The sequence below is a fragment of the Callorhinus ursinus genome, unplaced genomic scaffold (genome assembly GCF_003265705.2).
Source record: "Callorhinus ursinus isolate GAN/ISIS: 27379988/994484 unplaced genomic scaffold, GSC_fseal_2.0 scaffold54, whole genome shotgun sequence".
NCBI classification, from domain to species: domain Eukaryota; kingdom Metazoa; phylum Chordata; class Mammalia; order Carnivora; family Otariidae; genus Callorhinus; species Callorhinus ursinus.
The window spans coordinates 5,700,970-5,720,621 of record NW_027397116.1 but is presented as its reverse complement, the minus strand read 5'-3'; the positions used below and the strand labels follow the sequence as shown (position 1 = coordinate 5,720,621).

At 47.9% G+C, this 19,652-nt stretch overlaps 1 pseudogene; it reads left to right on the top strand.

Annotated features, from left to right (window-relative positions):
• The first annotated feature begins 4,599 nt into the window (after nucleotides 1-4,599).
• The window catches only part of LOC112839174 (ATPase PAAT-like), a 91,171-nt pseudogene continuing 76,118 nt past the window's right edge, over nucleotides 4,600-19,652 (top strand).

Here is a 19,652-nt window from a genome sequence, read left to right as displayed (position 1 = left end):
TTCAGTTTCTTCATCTCTACATTAGGAAATAATCAAAGTCACCTAACTTTGATTTTTAGAAACTGCTGTGAGAATTAATTGCATTATAAAATGTGAAATGAGAAAGTGGATGGCATACAATCAGCACCATACACTTACTATTCTTCCTCTCTTCATTTATTAATTGTGGTGTTCATTACCTTATTAGTACTTGCACAGTTGAAAAAAGTGTCAGAAAATCCTTACTCTCCCAGAAATTAAATCCTTAGATGGAGGCTCATTAGAATTCAGGGCAGTCACAGTGTCCCCCAGAGAAACCTTTTAAAGGGTAGATCGGAGTGTTTGGATAGCGGTGTCCACGGAGGTTGAGCTCAGACCCACTGACTCCATGAGAAGCCCCGTGGCAGTCCTTCCTCTCTGTCCTCTAGGCACTGCACCTAGCACTCTGTGCGCACAGCAGGTGTTCAGACAATGCTTGTAGATAAGGTTGGGAATTTTCCTTGGGACTTGGAAGGGGGAGGAGCTAGAGTTTTCTGACACTTCCAATTCGAGGGAAACTTAAGCAAGTATCTGGGGTCCAAGGAGGGAAAAATATGGGCCCGCTGGTGAGATCACGTCAGGACAAATGGCATTTTGTGAGTTTTTAATTAAGTTCTTAACTAATCGCATAGAGGGAGAGACTTCAAAACGGAAATAGGATATCAACTGTCCATTTAGCTGGGAAAAGGCATCCTCTGCTTCTTGAGGGCAGGGTTGGGCTCTGCTTCACGTGGGAGTAATTCTAGCACCTAGCACAGCGCTTGGTACAGGGAAGAAGCCTTAAGAAGTGTTTATTGAATAAATGAGTGACACATTATTGTGGTCCTTGTGGTTATTTATAGTCCCAGTGAATCCTCAGGAACAATGTGATCCCGTGGTTAGCATTGTAAACACAGCAAGAAGCTGAGCAACAAGGCACGGGAGCTACTGAGTGGTGACCCCGGGAGGAGCGGACTTGGAAGTCCCAAATCATCTGGTTGAGGATACACAAGGGTCCCCGATACTAAGTCCATTGCTCAGCAAGAAAATGAGTTCCCAAGTTGCGCTCCATACAGGTGACGGCCGCACTCGTTCGCGCACGTTCATCTGTGTGTAGAACGTCGCGCGCAGACTGGCGTCGCTGGCCTCATTCTGTGTATGGAGTGACTCGTCCACAGTCATCTCACTAGCAGTCAACGTAAGGACCAGGGCGGAAGGCAGAAACTTTGTGTGTTTCCCGGGGTGGCCGCCTCCGGGCGTTAAGATCAGCGCGAGGGTCCCTCGGCACAGCGAAGCGCAGGGAGCTTGCTGCTCTGAATGTGCACCTTGCTTACTCCCTCTGCTGCACGAAAGCCTCAGTTAGTTTCCCGGAGTTCCGGAGCTGCCCTCACCCCCTACTCGCCTCCGGCGATTTCAGCGTCCGCAAATTTCAGCCTCGCTTTGATTTGTCAGGGCTGTTTATTTTTGTTTGTCGGAATGCGGTAAGGAGTGCACCGCGCACTTTCCAGCACGCGATGCGAGCTCAAGAAATGAGCCAATGAATGAACGAACGAACGAATGAATTTATAACTGAATAGGATTCCTTATCTCGCAATCCCCACAGGCATCGGTTAATCATCTGGCCATTTTCTGGATCCTTCTCTGGAGAGAATCACAGGCCTCGCATGCCCTCCAAAGGAGTGTCCCAAGACTCGGTGCGGCCCGGCTCTCCCGGCTCCCTGCGCAGACCGCGCTTGAAGCCTTAAGCTTTTAGCGGGGGCCTACTCCGCACGGCGATCACCACTCTTCTCAGATCCCCAACCCGCCGGCTCAGCGCCCAGTCCAAGGTCAGAGAGGGCCCTCAGGCCGCGACCTCGCCGGGGTTGGTCCCGACATCAGCCCCGCACGGGTGTGCAGCGCCCAGAAAATCGTCCCGTAAGCCCTCCTTGGGTCCTCTGCAGCGACCTAAGCCAAATCCCTTTGTTCTCATGGCCCGCAAGGTCCCTGCCTCCTCTATTGACTTCTCTCCCTGAGAGCACAGTTTTGGGGTTGAACAAATGGGCAAAAAAACTAGAAAAGAGTCAAACTAAAGGCTTTTCTGTGGCACACAATTTTAAAACCGAATGTCGACTGTAATGTAAATGTTCCCACTTCCTTCGCTCTCCACTCTCCCTTGTCCCCCTCCTCGCTTTGGGCATCCCTACCCCTTTTGTTTGTTTGTTTGTTTGTTTGTTTCCTCCTCTCCACTCCCTGTGCCGGGCTCTTCCTTTCATCCTGCGCTGGTGCAAGCTTCCACTTAGAATTTTAAGAGGCGCTGGGCCACGCTGGCTGGGTTCCGGGGCAATCGGGGCAGGCGATGTGGATGTGGTGCCGCTAGGGTGTGTGACGGTAGGTTTCCGGCAACCAGGCTGCTCCAGAGATGGTGGACTCCAGCCTCCTCCATGACCCAAAATGAAATGAAAGGCAGTTTTTTTTTTTTCCTATTATTAAAAAAACGAATGGGCCCGTAAGATTAAAAAAGAAAGAGGTGCAAAGATGCCATCCTCATCAGAAGCTTTGTTCAGGAGACAAGGGAGATGTGCCGGCGCACAGGGGCCACCCAAAGCCTCCGTGTCATCCATCAACACACGCATACACCATTTGAGCGCCTACTACGTGCTGCCGGGTTCTGGGTTAGAGACCACGAGCGGCTCCTGGCGGGAGTTGGAGGGAGGTGCCCTGAGGTGCACGGTCTGAACCAACAGTTTTAGCTACGGGAACCTTTCTTTCTCAGTCTTGCCCACTTCTTTTGGTTTTTCCATTGCAGAGGAATGGTCCTGAGGACACCCATCCTGCCTTCTGAGTCTTCTCCAGCTCTCCCACTATGCCTTCCCATTTTCTTCCCGTCAGTTCGCTCAGCAACCTGGAGGCAGTTCCATATCCCGGCTACATGGGTTAAGGGAGCGTGTCTGATACGGTGCACAGTCACTGAGGTAGGCACGGTTTCAGGCACACTTACCCTGCGCTCACTAAGTGAGACTGGTTATTAGACTGTCACCGCTGTTACCGCCATTACATCGCTAATTTCTTCTGTCCCGGACGCGTCTTTACCTGGAAATCACCCAAGGGAGGGGGCTGTGCAAGTGAAAACGGAGGAAACAGACTCAGTCGTTTCCCACTTTTAAAAGCAAGAATTTGAAAGTCTTGTATCTCATTTAACCTTCCCAGCAACCCTGGGCGAGAAGATACTATTCTTCCAATCTGACACATTATCCAGTTTGGGAAACAAAGAGGTTGGGTAATTTGATCCGGGTACTGGCTGTCGAGGGGCGTGGCCACGCCTCTGACCCCGAAGACCACCAGTTTCTTGTCCCAGTCCTGAACTGGTGGGCTTCCCTGACTCTCTCTTCAAAGAAAAAGAAAAGTTCAAAGTTCAAAGAAAAGCTCTGCTCTCTTTTTTACTGAATTACTCCATTCATTATTTCAGATATTCGCTTGACATTGTGCGAGTGGACACCACCACAGAGAAATCCATTAAGAGTCGTCTTGCTGTACCGCCCCGCCCCCCGCCCCCAGGGAAAGCGCGTTCCTGGTGGGCCCTGGCTGGTGTACAAGGTTGACAATCGAAGGAGGGGAGAGTTCACTACAAAAGCATCTTTGAGTGAGTGGTGGCCACGAGCACTTACTGTCCCCCTCCACCTCAAGATGGAAAGAGATGAGTAGTCTAGAAGGCACAGAGGCTTGCCCCTCTGAGCTCCTAGTCGCTCCTAGTCACTCCTTTCTCTTTCCATCCTCACCTGGCCTCCCCCAGGCCTCGCCTGCCTCCGGCTCTGCTGCCTCCCTCCGCCTCCTCCTCCTACGCAGCGGCCCGGAGCCTCTGGCGGGCTGTGACCCGAGTCCCCACGCTGCTCTGGTGCCCGTGCAGCGGCGGGACGGAATGCGACCGGCCTGGACCTGAGGCCAGTCCCAGCAGCGCTTACCGCTGGCCGCAGCTCCCAGGGCCGGAGCGAGGGGCCCGGCGCCGGACGCAGCTCCCAGGGCCGGAGCGAGGGGCCCGGCGCCGGACGCGCAGGAAATTTATGGTCTGTGTACACTTTCTGGCTCCAGAGCCCCGCTCACCAGAAGGATGGGGCCCCGCGCGTCCCCGAGGCCGCGAGCTGGGGCCGTAGGCGCCGCGGCCAAGTATGGTGCCCACGAGTCTCTCCTTTGCCGCGCTCAGGCCATAAACCTCCCCGGGAGGGCGCGGCTGAAAATGAAAGTCCTGGGGGGAGGTGGGTGCCGGCCGAGCCGCCCTGACCCAGCCCCTCAAGCCTAGGACACCGGTTCCGAGGCCTGCGTTCTGTCGCCTCGGGAGGGAGGCGCGTCTATACCGACAGTGTGGCCTTGGTACGGGGTTAGAGGGTGGGATTCAGGGCCCGGTGTAGGACTGCGTGGCCCCAAGTGCGGACAGGTGACGCGCCCCGGTGTCCCCACCGCGCCGCTTCCTCCCAGCTTCAAGTCGAGGTCTCGGCTCGGTCCTCCTCCCGTGGGCCCAGATTTCCTTCTATTTCTCGAGTCCGCCCGTGGCCGATAAAAGGGCCCATCAAAAAGTCGGGGCAAATTGAGACAATTGCTTGGGCCTCAGGTACTGGAGGAGGCGCGAAGATGGTCGGGGCGGGTGGCCAAAGCAGGGCAAGACCAGAGCTTCGAGTGCTCCTGCTTCATTACTGCCGGGTTAGCACGAAGCCTGTCCACACTCTTTCCGAGGCCGGTCCACACCGGCGCATAGGAGCTGTGAGTGAAGCCAGGCAGCCAGAGCAAGACAGGTCCTTTTTTGTTTTGTTTTGTTTCACGTTTATATTATATTATATTAATTAATTAATTAATTAATCTATTTATTTATTTTATTTTATTTATTTTATTATGTTATGTTAATCACCATACATTACATCATTAGTTTTTGATGTAGTGTTCCATGATTCATTGTTTGCATATAACACCCAGTGCTCCATTCAATACATGCACCCCTTAATACCCATCATCAGGCTAACCCATCCCCCCACCCCGTCCCCTCTAGAACCTTTAGTTTGTTTCTCAGAGTCCATAGTCTCATGGTTTGTCTCCCCCTCCGATTTCCCCCCCTTCAGGTCCTTTTATTCACGGTGTCACCAGGACTGGTGTCATGGAGTGTGACCGCCTAGCACCTCGAAGGACGGTTTAGCCTAACTCAGTTTAACTAATAATATCGGGCACAACTTTTGATTCACACGTAGCGGATTGTTGCGTGCCTCTGTGGCAGGCACTGTTGTGAAAACTTTATATCTATTAATTTATTTGCTTTTTACTAGATTCCAGTTAGGTGATGACTTACAGTGTCCCCATTTTACAGATGAATAAACCGTGGCAAAGAAAGGCTAATTAAGTCACCAAGGGACAGGCAGTTCATAAGTGGAGTTGGGAATAATTTACATCTCCCTCTCTGCACGGCCTACCTTATCTAAACCAGGGAACTAATGACACCACTACTTATTTTGAATCTATTAAGAGCCACGCAGGCGAGGGCAGGCTGAATTTCCACAGAAAGCCCCAGGGGGTCGGTTTACCCACCCTTAGTCCTCTTCGGAAGGGGCCGGGCACTCGTCCCCTCCATGGGAGCCTCGAGCTGTCGAGGTCAGGCGAGCGGGGGTGGCCCAGTCCATAAATACGGGCCATTGAGCAATTACCCCCGGGGCGTGTTAATTGCGCTCGGCGGTAGTCATTGTGAGTCTCTTTGACACTGGCTTCTCGCCTTCTTGCTTTCTTTTGATTTACAGCTGGGCCGGGGCTTTAGGGCCCGGAAGCTTTTCGCGAACCCAGGCTTAGCGAAAACGCGTGTTCTGGGATCCACCCGGCCGCTCGGGCCGGCGGTGAGGTGCCTGCGCTGTTACTGCTTCTCTCCAGGGACATCTAACGACGCTTGTGGGAGTCTTCACTTTGCTCGGGGGAGGTGGGAGCTCATCAGGTGCGTCCATCAACGGAGGTGGCGATTTATTTGAAAATATGAGGAGCGGTAGAAGCAAAAAATGGAGCAGGGTGAATTACGAAGTAACGGAGTGAATAAAGAGGAAGAAGTAAGAGAGAGAAGATGGAGATCACGAAAATGAGTGGAATTTTGAAACATTTCTCACTTTTTTTTTTTAAAGGCGGTGGGCGGGGTTGACACAACCGGTTTGGGGCTGGGCCATAAATTAATAGATTTATTCCTCAATCAGGAAAAAGCCATTAAGATATTCTTGGCTTCGTCTGTGGGAAAATAATTTCTTTGATTGAGTTGCCCCAGAAGACCCTCCGAAGCCCTCTCCTCTCCCCCTCCAACGGCCTCCTCTTTCCTGCCTGCCGGAAGGAGGGGAAAAGCGGGACACCCCGGGGAGAAGAGGCCTTTCCATCTTTTCCAGCATCTTGAATTTCACTTTGTAAGTTTCTTTCTACTTCTTGATTTGATCCCGCTGCCTTGGAGACTTGGAGGCTCTGAGGGAGAATGCTCTCGCAGCAAGCCTCACCACCATCTCTGCTCTCCTTACCCCCCCACCCCGTTTTCAGCCTTGGGGGTGATAGGGCGCTTCACCCCTGGCCAGCTGCAGCGCGCCCGACTGGGTCTGTGAGCGAGAGAACCGAGCTACGGGGGGCCCCCAAATGGGAGGAAGGAGCCCCGGGGGGGGGCATGAAGAATGGTTCCTTCTGGGCAGGAAGGAGCAGTGCGTCTGTCCAGCTCCCCCTAAGACTCCCGGTATGGTTCCGGGACCCCTCCTGGTCTCTAGGACTCTTTCAGAAGATCCCTGAAGTCAAAACTATTCTCACAATAAAAGGTTTTTGGCTTTTCCACAAGGGTGCAATGGAGTTTCCCAAAGGTCACATTAGGAGTGGTGATGTCATGGCTCCGAGGCCTATGGAATGCGTGCATATTCTAGTACGTTCCAAAAATATGGTTTGGTTTTCCATGTGTGTCTGTGCCACGTGGTTATTTACACTTAAATTAATTAGAATGAAGTGAAATATTTCTTTCTTCAGTCACCCCAGCCACATGTGGCCAGTGGCTGTCACACTGGACAGTGCCGATGTACAGAGATGTTCTATCATCATAGAAAGTTCTCCTGGACAGTGCTAATTGGAAGTAAATGGAAATGGGCAGAATCACACAGATACATGTCCTTTAGCTACTTCAATACTTTTTAAGATCGTAAAGAAGTTTTGAGGCCAAAAATGTTTGAGATTCTCTCCTGAGAGCATCTCCAAGTTTATAGCTCAGACATAGACATTGGAACTAGAGAGGCTAGATTTGTGTCTGGACTCTGCACCAGCTATCTTCCTGGTGATGGACCATTTTCTTAACTCTGAGTGTCAACTTCTGCTTTTGCGAAGTGGGGCCAAGAGTTTCTGATAATAAACTTTGGAAAGGCAGTATGGCTGGTGGTGGGGAGCTTACACTCAGGAGAAACTGAGTGGGCTTGTATCTCAGCTCAGATGACTCTAGGTTAGTGTTAGAACTTCTCCAACACTGGCTCAGTTTCCTTATCACGGAATTGAAATAATAATAGTAATGATAACAATGCTTTCTTTATATGATTATTGTGAGAATTAAATTAGATAGTAAGTGAGTGCTTAGGTACTTAAGTACTGGCACAATGAAACTTCTAACTACTGTATGCAGGAGATATTATTATTATATATACAAATTGCAAACCTTACTGGGCGACAATAAAATTTAATCCCCCTCCCCTTTCAGATTTAGATCTGTATCTATCCGTTTGTCTATAGAATTGTGCATAAAATACACAAAACACAAAATTTATCATCTTAACCATTTTAAGTGTACAGTTCCCAATCTCCGGAAATTTTTCATCTTACAACACTGAATTTCTATATCCATTAAATGATAACTCCCCTTCAGTCATATTTTTATGTTGATGTGAATGGAACTCCAGGTATTAGAATTTTTGTCAATACTTTCGTCTAATATTAACCATTCCAGTTAAGAAATCAATTAGTCAGTCATTCAGAATAGCTGAACTTGTTGGGAAAAGATAGCCAGAGTCCTCAAAATGTAATCAGGCTCCACTGAATATGCCATTTCCACGGATTCCTCTGTCTCTAACCCCTTGGATCCCAACAGCCCACTGCTGACTAAGCACTGGATATCCCCTGGGGTTGAAGATGATGTGATGTCCCCCAAATGAGTGCTCATCATGCATTTACAGAGTTAACAATGGCTGGTGGGTTAAGTCACTGGATCTTTTTCATGTTTCCAGTAAATGCCTAAACAGTTGTTACAATAGCAGGTAAAGAAAGATAAGCTCCAGATTAGTCTCTGGTTGCATCCCAAACCCTGGTATTGGGTAGCTATCATGAAGAGAACAAAAAAGTCAGAATATTTAGTAATATTTTTGGTGCAGTGCGGCAGGAGGAGAGAAAAAAATATTCCCTAAAATGATTGTAGTTACTAGAAAGAACTAAATGCTTCCTTTTGGTAAAGTTTCTCTTTCTCCAAGAATTTAGTTTTCTGTCATTTTAAATTTAAATTTAAAAAAATTTAAATAAAATCTTCAGTTGGAAATGTTAGATACATACAACAGGTATACTATATAGGATGGTTTCAGATGTAAGTAAAAGAATTCAGTGTAAGATGGCACATCTAATAAAGGAAATTTATTGCTTCCCATGATTGAGAAAGTATAGTGGTAGATGAGTTTCAGGCATGGTTTGATCAGGGCTCTGGCTCTGTTTTCTGCAGGCTTCTCACCTCCCTGTATTCACTTCATGCTCAACCTGGTCTCCTTCCCAGTATCAAGGCCTCCCTCACATCTGTACATGCTAGTATAGAAGACAGTGCCTGATTGTAGCTGGAAAGATAATCACTTGGAGATCTTCTCAACTCTTGAGTTGATGGCTTTCTTCTTACGTCTTTAACACTGTTGCCCTTTTCTACAATTCCCATATTGTGTTCCTATCTTTTTTTTTTTCAAAGACTTTATTTGACACAGCGAGAGAGGGAACACAAGCTGGGGGAGTGGGAGAGGGAGAAGCAGGCTTCCCGCTGAGCAGGGGGCCTGACGCGGGGCTCGATCCCAGGACCCTGGAGTCATGACCTGGGCCGAAGGCAGATGCTTAACGACTGAGCCACCCAGGGGTCCTATTTTGTTCCTGTCTTACAGTTGCTGTGACCTGTCTAATCATCTTGGATATTTATTAAAATCCAGGTTCTTACTGCTTTTCAACCAGGTTCTGCTTCAGTAGGTCTTGGATGAGGTGATGACTGGATATTTGCATGTTTGATAAGGTATCCAGGAGATTCCTACTGTCAGGCTAGTTTAAGAACTAGGAACCTAAAATTGATTATGCCTTTTTTCTTTGCATTGGATGCCGGGGAGCTCCTCAGGTCAGTTCCCAAAAAGTGTTCCGGGCTGTACGTATGCATGGTGGTATGGATTTTGTATACTAATATTCATCTTTACACCATTTCTTTTATCCTTATTTTCTTTTTCTCCCAAATTTTCTCTTAAACAAAATAAAAAAAATATATATTTTTTGATATTCTATTTAAATTCTTTTTGTTTTAAATTCTTTTTGAATGAAGTAGGATATATCAGAGAGGATTCTGGCAGGGAACAAAAGGCACACTCAGCAGGTTTTTGAAGGGACCTTTTTGGGAAGGACTATTCGCTCAGGTACGGACAGGATTCAGGGGACCCACAAGAGACGTAGAGGGACCAGTAAGAGTTGGAGAAACATTATCATCCCAGCTCTAAGGGGCTGGAGGAATGCATTTGTTTCCTAAGGCTATTGTCACAAATAACTACAAACTTCATGACTTAAACATTAGAAATGTATTCTCTTACAGTTCTATAGTCCGGAAGTCCAGAATGAGTTTCCTTGGGCTAATGTTGTGGATGGGTTGGTAGGGCTGAAGGATCAGAACGCCACAGGGGAAAGAAAATCTGCTCCTTCCCTCTTCCATCTTCTGGCTGATGCTGGATAACTTGGCTTATGTCTGTGTCACTCTGATCTCTGCTTTTCTGGTCACACAGCCTTTCCTTCTACGTCAGATATCCCTCTGTCTTCCTCTTACAAAACAAACTGTGTTAATCCAGATAACTCTCCATCTCAAAATCCTTAATCACATCGGCAAAACCCCTATTGCTGTAGAAGGTAACCTTCAAAAGTTCCAGGGATTAGGGACTGGTTATGGTTAGGGGCCATTATTCAGTCTCCCATACATGGAGCCATGCTGCTGGAGCCTAGAGCCTGGAGCTGGGGAAGAGAAGGCTCTCAGTTGAGGGTAGAGGGCCTAGCTGTTGATATTATGGCGTCCCCTGTCCCTTTATGGAGGGAGCAGGAGGAAGAAAGACGCTTATCTCTTGGTTCTCCCCCCACGCTCCTGACTCTGATCTCCTGCCAAGGTGTCCCATGAATGAAGTCGACCTCCTGGGAACAGAGCAGGGTGAAACAGAGCAGAGCATGGATGTGGAGAAGAGCCAGCCTGAAGGTGCCCAGAAATACCCGAGCCCTGCTGAGCGGTGGGCACCAGGGCCGTCCTGGGCTCTGAGCTGTGTTTCTCAGAGGAGGGCGTTATGCTCCAGTTAGAGGCTCCAGTTCCAGTCACACACATGCTCCAGTGTTCTCATGGGGTCCTGGGTCTGGGCCCTGCCAGGTAAGAGGAGAGAGTCTGAGAGATTTGAGGCTGAGTTTCAGCCCAGGTTTTGGATTTTAATTTGTAGGCCCAGTCCCGAGTCTAAGGTGGAAAAGGGCTGTTTGGTTGACATTAAAGGGAAGGGAGCAGTAATGGGATCCTGGGCACTCAGGAAAGCACCCTCTGAAATCGGCATAGTCCCCTCTCTTCCGAAGGTTCCAGGCCCAGGCACTTTGGCCGCATATCTTGTCTTTAGGAACCCCATGCTGTTCTGGAGACTTGCAGTGGAACTGTGATACCTTGCATACTGTAGCTGGCATCTCCATAAAGAAACCTAAAAGCCAGCTTGGATCATCAAGAGGCTGGGGCCAGGCCTGGGTTATGGTGAGGCGGCCCCAAGCGCTGCAGGCCCAGCCATCTGCCTGCTCCTCAGCCCCCAGCCCACGCACCTTTTGGCTCCTCTTCCCATCCACACCTCTCGGTACCCCCTTCCCTTCCTCTGCCAGACCCACCTATCGGCCATGTCAATCCAGCCCTTCTCCTCCACCTGTCTCCCCCATTGAGACCTGAGCCACCCCTCCTGGCACACCGGCTGGGATTGACATCAGGTGTGTTGCGAAGCTCCCATGTACAAATTCCTGCCTTCTCATGATTTCCCTGATTTTTTTTTATTGACATTTGAAACTAAAGACAAAACCAGCTGCTTCTTGAGGGGAAAAAAACAAAACATGAAAAGAATCTCCCATATAACCCGCTGCCCCCCAAAGCCTAAACCAATAAAATGAGTCTAACAAATAATTCAGTCTCCCTGCCTGGTTCCCTGTGAGTAAAGCCCAGCAGAAGCAGCGCAGCAGGGAACCGTCATTGACGAGAAATTTATCATTGGTAATTTTATTAGCTTTAATGTAGCCAACAGGGGCTACTGATAGTTTCATTATATTTTTTCCTGAGGGATTTTTTTTTTCCCCAGAAGGACAACTGTTCTATTGTACTGATATTTGATTGTCTTTATAATTTAGCATAGCTTGGTTTGAATGGCAAACTTTTCAAAATGCTCTCACTAAGAAAAGATGCCAGAGGTTGTGATTTACACAGATTTGCCACTCACATCTTTCTTTTAAAAATTTCTCAGGGCTCAGAAGCATATCTACCACAATTATTATAATAATCCTTTAAAGGAGACACTCATCTGTCATGGTTGGAAGCAATTTCTTTTTAGTGGGAATGCTTTAACATATCTTGTTTGGACAGGAATGGTCAACCATTCGTTGGTAATTTAAGCAAGTGACTGAAAGTCAGACAATTAGGTTAATGGGACAGTTGGCCTTTTGAAGTTGAATGGGATCCGGGATGAGCTCACCACTCCTCTCGAAAAGACGTTAAATCTGATTGGAGTAAAAGGTGGAGGGACATAGCTCCCTCCTGCAGTTTCAGGGAAAGATCAGGCACACACAGATTTAGTTCCAAGCATGGAAATCAGATGGTGGGCCCCCTGGACTTTCTGGCAACCACCGTGCTATGGAGGAAGAAACAGCAGCTGCCCCAGCTATTGCTGGGAAAGATGACAGGCCTGGATTAGGCCTTTTGTGGAGGCCAGAAACTTGAGGGAGCAGCCCCTGGCCCTGACACGACAGAATCACGGACACATGGAATATGCCCCAAACTGAGGCAGATGGAATTGCTGATAAATGAGTTGAAATGGTAGTGGTCCCTCCAGTGAGAGCCGGTTGGATTTACGGAGAGCTGCTCTATGGAGGGGCAATTTCAGGGCAGCCAGGCTGCCTTTAGATGTTAATCAGAGGCATTCATATATTCTGTCGTTCACCCTTCAAAGGAAGGTGTCAAATGTCTTGACGAAATACCTCTCCCGCTTACTCAGACACGGGGAATCAGCCACCCTGTTGATAAATGACTCAGGGCGAATCGATAGCGTGAGGGTCAGGCTTGGCTAGACCCATGGTCACAGAGCAAGAGTAATTATGTCATAATCGGTCTGTGGGGCAGAGCGCAGGCAAGGCCATCGTCCATGTTGGAAGGCAACATGTGGAATTGGGGGTGGGGTGGGGATTAAAAGGGATGGGAGCAAGAAATGTGGGACAACTGCACTCTGATGGTACTAGCCCTTCCAAATCATCTTGCTGCGCCAGTTGGGCAGCCCCCCGAGATGGCCGTTTGGATGTAAGAAGTGGCAGAAATGCTAAATGATAGTGGTGCTTGCAAAGGAGGAGGGATCTAACAGTTTGGGAGGCCTCCTGGCAGAAAGGGGCTAGCTCAGTCACACTTAGCTGAAGGGATGGGTATGGCCTAGGGATAGAAAAATGTGGGTGCTGTGATGTGGAAGCAAGGTTGCTTTCCGAGTCCACTGCGGGAGAAGCCACTATTCCGAGGCTGACTCTTCTGTCACCTCCACCTGCCTCTGCCCCTGCCTGGGACCTTTTATGCACCGCAGAGTAACAGAAGAGAGGCACCCTCAAGCACCCTCAAGATTTGGGGAGATAGAGCCTTTTTTTTCTTCATGATGTCGATAGGAGGGAACAAGGGGTAGAGACACAGAAAAAACCCTGCATTCAGGATGTTTCTGGGACGCCACTACAGACCATGCCAGGTCCTTATGCTGCTGCCAAGGGGCAGCCGCAGTGAGAGAGGAGGAAGTTACTTTGGCAACTGGTGTTAGAGATGCCTAGGGTCATATACAGTGGTTGGCTGATGCTTCCTGTCCTTCGCGGTGGCACACATCTCTCCCTACTTTCAATGCTACTTCTTTTCCAAAAGCTGCCCACATGTCTTCTTTCCCACTTCAGGACTATCCCGATGTTTCTTTTGACCTGATGTCACCTGGAGCCTATGGAAGTAGCCATTATGATTGTCTAGGTGTCTGGGCTCTGGGTTGTTCTAGATTTAGTCCTTCCTGCCTGATCCCTTTGTAGTTTTGTCTTCTTTTTCTTGGATCAGGGTGAACTCTCCCCACATTAAAAAAAAAAAAATTGAGTCTCTGAGACAATTGTGCATGGCCTTGGTCTGTTTTGACCAGCCTCATGGTTGAAGCACTACGCCCAGTTCGGTTGCCAAGGCTGGTCAACACATGGCACTATACTCAGAATACGCTGTAGGGTGTGGGGCAGGGTAACTTGGATTCCCCAAAGCCTAGGCGAGATGGATGTGGAGGGCCGGTGGGATGATCCTGGCCAAAGTCAGCCTATCAAGGTGGTGCTGGGCTGATCAACAGCACTGGCCAGGACCAAAGCCATATCAGAAGCAAGCTTCAGGGCAGCGAAGATGGATGCTCCTAGGTCCCCCCTATCCTGAGTTCCTTCATTTCTGGGGTACTCAGAACCACTTCAGTGGGGGGTTTGTGGACATTCTTAAATCTTTATCAAGGACCTTGATGTGCCAGGCACTATTTTAGGTCCTGGGGAAACAGCAACAAACAAGAAAAAGATTCCTTCTTGGGATTTAGAGTCAAATGTAGTTGCAGACAAGAGGACAAGAAATTATGATACAATGTAACAATACATGCTAAGATAAGGGGATTTTTGGGTGCTGGAGTTGGATCAGAGAAGGCTTTTTGGAAAACTCCATCTCTCAGCTGGGACCCTTGAAGTGCTTTTCAGGCAGAAGGAGGATTGTCTTCAAAGATCTAGAAGAAAGAGAAGGCGCAGCACATTTCATCATGGGTGTGGCCAGAATGTAGACTAAGGGAGTGGAGAGCCAGGTTCGAGGCCTTGCTGCCTAATGCAACCTCTGCTACCTACCAGGTGGGAAAATCCAAGGAGAAACACATCTCCACTCGTTTCTGAGGCTCTTTGTCACAATGGCCTTACATGACTGCTTCCAACACCTTCTGTCCCCGGAAGCAGGTCTTGACCAAAGGGAGGACATCCACAGGTTACAGATGCTGTGTTTGGATTCCATCAGCTGCCTGTCCCAGGAAGGTGGCCTGTAGTGGGGTGACTTACATCAAGCCATTCAAGTTATCTCTTATTTTCTTCTGTGATTAAAGGCTTAACAGCCTGGGTTGGACGAAAGGCTCCAGTTGATCTTATTTGCCACCATGAGGCCTCCCAGACCTTTCTCTTTTGCTTCCAAGATTCCCCCCCTTCTGCCCACCTGACCAACTTTGCACAGGAAATCATTTCTTCTTCTCAATTAGCCCGCATCCTTTCTCCTTTATCTCTCACATTTCAAAATAAGGTGTACCTCTTCCAGGAAGTTTGCCTGGATTAATTCTACCCACCGTGCTAGCATCTCCAGTGGCTGCAATCCCACATATATAATTGAAGTATTTTAAGTATGGAGCTTTCAGTCATTTCTGAACATTGGTTTTGCTATTTTGTGAGTGGAGGTTGTATTTTCACCTTTGCTGCTGCGTATGCAGTTTTGAGACCCGTACACCAGGTGGTGGTAGTTTTCTCATGCTCGGATTACACATTGTGAATAATTTGCAGAGGAGGAAAATGGAAAGGGGAGAACTAATTTTTGAACGAGTACCTACTATGTGCCAGGCCCTGTGTCACAGCTGATTTAATCCCAAGAAATATTCTGTGTGAGGGAGATACTGTTGTTTTCACTTTCCAGTTAAGGAAACTGACTTTTGGGAGAGATAAAGTAACTTCCCCAAACTCACAGCATCCTTCGTGGTGAGACTGGGATTGGCACCTGGGTCTAAGCTCTCTAGTGTTGCTTAAGATGAAACATGCAGATTTTCTCTATTCTGTTATGAACACAAAAATGAAATCAACCATCATTTCAAAGTGACTGTTCTCAAACACCTCTGGGATAATTTGGTATCTTCCTCACTAATTTTTATATTGTAATAGTCCAAAATATCGGTAGATGGGCAAAGAAAACTGGCTTGGAGAATTTTTCTTAGCACTGGCCACATGTTCCCCCCCTCCACGGTTGCCAGCTTGGGTGTTTGGATGACTCACCAGGATCTCTAGGAAGGTTTATAAGCACTACTGAGACTTGGCAAGGTTGGGAGGGGATCCAGTCAGGATCTGGACTCAGGAATCAAGGTTCTGTGATTCTAGGGGTCAGAGATAGTGAGAGGCTTGGGGACTAGGTTGTGAATGCGGTGGGGATTCCAAGTCTTATGGGCAAACCTAGGGTCTCAGGATTGGCATTCAAGGCAGAGGAAAGAAATCACTTAGTCTCCAAGGTCAAAGAGGAGATTCTAGGAGGCCGGGCAGAGCAAAGGGTAACACAGACATGCTTTTACTCTCAGAGTTGGAAGGGAGTCTTTGACTTTCACCTTGGGGTCCAGGGGGTTGGGAAAGGTTGTCGTAGCTCTCTGTAGACTGGGTCTGTTCCAGCTGCCAGTGTGTTCAGACCTTTGGGGCAGAGAAAGGAGGGCTGGGTCCAGGGCAGGGAGAAGAGCAGAAGCAAGGCTGGATGCTTTTTTCCTTCTCCAATTGATTGTTCCTTTCCCCCTTTCCTTTCACTATACAGACCAGATAAAAAGCTCCAAGAGTAGGAGAAAAAAAAAACTTTTAAGCATCTAATATCCCAAAGTATACTTTCCCCACAACCAGGTTCTCTGAAATTTCTAAATTATTTTTTGCTATTTGCCCTATTGCTTTTACTCTGAGGGAGGACATCCCTGTCCAATGACTTGAGAGCTGAGACACTTGGGTTCTCTACCCAGCTCTCCAGGCAATGAGAAATATTTCTTGAAGTAGGTCTCCTCTTCTCTCTGGGTTTCAATTCTGCATGTGTGCAATAAGGGGGTTAGAATTGAGGCTGTTTCATTCCTGTTCTATGGTCTGGCTGTTTATTTGGCTGTGCTGTGGCCTCCATTCAACAAATATGGAAGTGTGCCACCACCAGGCACTGCCCTTTCTGGGTTGGTTCACTTAATAATCAATGATTATCTGTAATTATTCAATAGTGAAGATAACTCAAAAATCAAAATAATTCAGTTTCATTAATCAAAATAATCCAGCTTCTCTTAGCGGAACTCGCTTCCCAGTTAAAGGTAATTTTCCGGATATCCTGCTTAGGTCACCTTGCCCACCCCTTGTTTCCATGAACAATCTGTATCATTTCTCTGGTGAACATCTTCCCCAGGTCTGGTCCTTTCTGGACTAGGGGGATGGTGTGTGTGTGTGTGTGTGTGCGCGTGTGCGCACATGTATACACATGTGTACCCACATGCATGTGTATGCATATATGTATGCAGGCACACACGTATATGTGCTCGCATACATGCATACACATGTACACCCACATGCACATATGTATGCAGGCACACATGTGTATATGTGCATGCACATGCATACACATGTACACCCACGTGCATGTGTATGCATATATGTATGCAGGCACACATGTGTGTGCGTGTGCACATGTATACACATGTGTACCCGCATGCACGTGTATGCAAGCACACGTATGTGTGTGCGGGCACATGTATACACATGTATACCCACATGCACCTGTATGCAGGCACACATATATGTGCGCACACACATGTATACACGTGTATACCCACATACATGTGTATGCATATAGGTATGCAAGCACACATATATGTGTGTGTGCATGCACATGTATACACATGTATACGCACATGCACGTGTATGCAGGCACACGTATATGTGTGTGCGCACATGTATACACATGTGTACACACATGCATGTGTATGCATATATGTATGCAGGCACACATGTGTATATGTGTTTGTGTAAGTTTATAGGTGTGTATGCATTCATTTGTCAGTTATAGTCTCCATCTCACAGCAGGAATATCTCTAATTCTCATTTTTTCCTTGTCATTTGGCTGCGAGTTCCAATTTATTGGCTTTTAAAAAAAGATTTTGTTTATTTATTTGAGAGAGATAGAGAACACGAGGGGGGAGGGGCAGATGAAGAAGCAGGCTCCCCACTGAGCAGGGAGCTGGAAATGGGGTTTGATCCCAGGATCCTGGGATCACCACCTGAGCCGAAGGCAAACGCTTAACCCACTGAGCCACCCAGGCACCTCTCCAATTTGTTGGCTTTTTAATGGGGATTCCAGAGAGTACGTCCAGAGGAGCACTTCCCTCCCTGGAGCATCCCGCTCACCATTACGGGCATCTGTGCCAGACACCGAGGGAATGAGATGAATTGGGCGGGGTGCTCAGAGCACAATGAAGGAGATGGGTGAGCAGACTGCGGGTCATAGCATGATCAGTAAATGCCCTGGGGGTGTGTGCAGTGGATATGTGCCCGGGAGCATGGATGAGGGGCATTCCAATCACTTGGGGGTGTGGAGAAGCAAGCAGAACATCAATGGCTTTAGGGTGGTGACGTTGGCTCTGGCCTCAGAGGATGCCGGGCACCACTGACTGGGTGGATAACATGCAGAAAGATGCATGGCTTTCCTGGGAAGTGTGACTAAAGTTGGGGCTTAGAGTTCAGGTATGTCTGTCATGAAAGTAGACAGGACAAAAATAGATCTGTATCATGAAACTGTTTATTTTCTGTCAAAAGGGGTTCCTAAGGTCATCCTTAGGAACTTATTAGGAACAGCCTTATTACTGATGTAACACGATAGCAGTCAGAGAAGAAATAGTTACCATGCGTAGAGTAGCTGGATTTTCAGGTCCCTTTGCTGATCCCTGGCATAACGTTAAGAAAGGCTCCCAGGCAGAGGGCCTGGGAGGCTCAGTCGGTTGGGCTCCCGACTCTTGATTTGGCTTGGGTTGTGATCTCAGGGTGATGATCTCAGGGTTGTGACATGGAGCTCTGCATTGGCTCTGCGATGGGCGTGGAGCCTGCTTGAGATGCTCTCTCTCCCTCTGCCCCTCCACCCCACGCTCTTCATCTCTAAAAAGAAAGAAAGAAAAGGGCTCCCAGGCAACGAAACACCAGAGATCAGTTTGGCAGTTCTGGCTGAGCTACGATCTCCCGCTTGACTTGACTCTCCAGGAAGGTTCCCAGTCCCACTGGCCGCAGCCCTGCCCCATTCTGGGCTCTTCACGGATGCTGCTCAGAGGGCCCACCCTTCCATAAGACCGGGATGGGGTGGGTGGGAGTTCCACTCTCCTGTAGCTGCGGTGCAGAGACAGAGCGCCGGAAAACCCTGCAGGGGCACCAGCGATGCCAGGAGTTGGGGATCAGGCAGCGACTGCAAAGGGTTCTCAGGCCTCTGGTTCCCGGGGCCACAGTGCTTGGGAACACACGGGCAATGGAGCTCCTAGGTACAAGAGCGCTTCGTGCTTCACGCTCAGTCTGTGGGCGGGACCAAGGCAGGCAGCTAAGCCAGAGGCCCAGTACCTGTTGCTCCAACCCTGCGGCAAATCACTGTGGGGCTCCCAGCCTCAGTTTGCTCATCCTTCCCTCAGAGGGTTTTTGTAGGGTTACGCAAGATAGTGTCTGTGTAGGGGCTGTAGATGTGGAAATGTTGCCATTTTATGGGCAGCATTTGTTCAGAAGGGTTTATTGATGCATATTATTATTATTAATTATTAATTATTATTATTATTTGTTAGTGCTGTATCTTTGTGAAGTGTGCATGTGCCGATAATGTAAAAAGTCTAGGAACTGATGTGTTATGACTTGAAATACTACTGGGAACAGCATGCCACTAGGATTGTGATATTGGGACAAGAGAGGTTGTGATTATTTTTCCTACGTAAAAATAACTTTTTGTTTATAAAAACAATACACGTGATTCACAGAAAAATTTGGAAACTTCAGAAGAGACAAAAAAAATTCTATGATGTGGTTATCTTGCTACCAACTTCCATTAATAACAAGATGCATGTTTTGTTTCATGACTCGCTTGCTTTGCTTGTTTCACTTAACACCGTGTGGAGGCGTTTCCTGCTGAGAGCATTTGCTCTGGGCAGACATGCTATCATTTCACACACATTTACATTCATTTCAATTTTAATTCTTATACATAATGCTGCAGTAAGCGTATTTATGGGTAAATCTTTGTATTTGCTTAGGATACATTTCCTTAGGATACATATTTCCTTAGGATAAATTTGTAAAATAAAATTATGGATCAAAGGCTTTCTTTCCTTCTTTCTTTCTTTCTTTCTTTCTTTCTTTCTTTCTTTCTTTCTTTC